Raw genomic sequence first — 2,448 nt, forward strand, 5'->3', positions numbered from 1 at the left:
AGCTAAGTAATTTTAAAATATAAAATTTATTACAAAAAAAAAAATTCTCTACTATTTTTAATTTTTTAAATTTTAAAACTAAAAATACAAAAAATTGACTTGAGTTAGCTCATAATATAGTTGGTTTTCTAAATTTTTTCGTATTATTTTAAAAAAAAAATTGAAATACATTGTTATCCAAATGTACAACACTCAAGTCAAACGTATATTGTATGTTTCACTGAGTTTTTAGATTGGAATACTTGGATTGAAGTCTTTGGAGATGAGAAAGGCTTGTGTTACAGAATTTGCAACAAAAAAAAGATAAGAGAATATAATTGCTCAACTACTCTTCAAAGCATGTGTGACATATATTTTCTTTTAATTTTAATTTGTTGTCGTCAATTTAACTATGATGTGCAAAATAGGTTATTAATAAATTTTTTATAGAATACAATAAAGAATACGTAATTTGTTTTTACTCTCATATAGTCAAATCTTATATCAGTGAAATTTTATAGAATAATATTTTTTATTTTTGTCTGTACACAAAAAAAAAATGTTGGGATAGAGAAGATAAAAATAATATACTTGAGGATGAAATGTTATATGAATTGTTGTATTATGTTTTGCTAATCTAACATCTTATTTATAAATATTGAATTTATGCATCAGCGTACTTATGAAGAAAAACATTTTTTTATAAGATACAACTATTCCTATGTTATTCTTTCTTCGTACTCTGGTTTGATTCCATTTTTTTCTATGTTGATTGGTATACAAACAAGGTAGATAATGGTAGAATAGCAAATAACGAGTACCAAGAATGTGGGACATGTAAACTCCAAACTACACAAAAAGGAGACGTTATGCCAACCATAGGAAGAGTTGAAATCCATTTTAGCTCGTGAAATTTTGATCCGACCTCAATTTCGATTCTCAAATTTTGTTATTTAATTAATATCTTAAATATTAAATCGTATCTTACGTTTGTTTCTATAGTTATTTCTGTTAATGGAGAGTTGATGTGACACGTTAAATTAATACGTAAAAAATTTTAAAACGACGCTGGTTTATGTTCTCTTCTAATTTGTACTCAATATGACATTGTATAAAAACTTCGTTGGATTAAAAAAGTTGGATCAATCTATAGATGAAGACACAGACTTAACTTGATCCTTCTTCTTCCTTCTCTTTTTCTTCTATTCTTTTTTCCTACATTAATATTTTTGTTCTTCTCGCCTACTTGACTGTGAGAAAGGAGAATTAGAGTAACATTATTTGTCATGTATTGAACTGTTGGATGAGGTTGTTGAACAAGTAGCATTACCACGAAAGGAAATAACAAAGATCAGGTTAGAAAGTGAAGTTTTCTTTTACAAATTTGTTAATACTCTGTTCTTGGCTTTCGTTTCGGTTTTTGTATTGCATTGTTTTTATTGAAGCAAGTTGTTATTTATATTTAGGGCATTGAAAGTTGTTGCATGTAAATGATGCTAGGGTTTGTTTTTTGTTTTCGTTGTTGAAGAAGAGAATGTCATCTGTATCTTTTGTTATTTTTGGATAAAAAAAGAGAATATCATTTGTAAATGTATTGCTTGTATTTAAAAAATTTGTTGTTTAAAAAACAATGATGCTCTATTTTGTTGTTTGGAGTTTGAAACGAGTTAAGCCAATATGCTTTGTTTTTTAAAATCATTATTGAGATTTTTGTTATTTTGCATTGTTCATAGACGATGAGAACAATTGTCAACTTAACATGCCACATCAACTCTTCGTTAACGGAGATAACTATAGAGATAAACGTGAGGCACGATCCAATATTTGGAGGTGTTAATTGGATAACTAAAAATTTGGGGGTCAAAATTGAGATCGGATCAAAATTTCAAGGACCAAAATGGATTTTAACTCACATTGGGAAGTTGCATTGCTTAAAGACATATAAGTAACCACACAAGAGCTTTTTTTAAGATAAGAGTTTAACATAATTACGGTTATGTCTCTCTTGTCCACATACAGTACACCAGCAAAAAACACAGATATACTGTGAATCCATCTCATTCAAGTAGTGGGTTAACTTTGGTCGTCCTTTAGTCGCGTGCCTCAATGTTTAATTGGTGATCATCTTCGCTTTATCATCTCTAGACCATATAGATGGGTTATCCATCGGAATAAACTCGCCTCCGCAGACCTTATAAATTTCGGACATCTTGTACACGTCATATATACACATACTTGCCAATCAAGACGCTGTTTAGCGCAACATGCAAGAACGTGGCGTTAAGGAAGTCGCTCGACCTAGAAATGGCCACAATCGCAATGTCGTTGTGCAAGTTAACAGTATATATAGAACCATCTCGCATTTCAAGAACCTCAAATATCTCATTGCATCTGTCGAAACGGTTGACAACAATTTTCTGACCGTTGAAAACTTTCTTCAATTCCTTTAGTGTAAAATTCTGAATACGT

The sequence above is a fragment of the Arachis ipaensis genome, chromosome B07 (genome assembly GCF_000816755.2).
Source record: "Arachis ipaensis cultivar K30076 chromosome B07, Araip1.1, whole genome shotgun sequence".
NCBI lineage: Eukaryota > Viridiplantae > Streptophyta > Magnoliopsida > Fabales > Fabaceae > Arachis > Arachis ipaensis.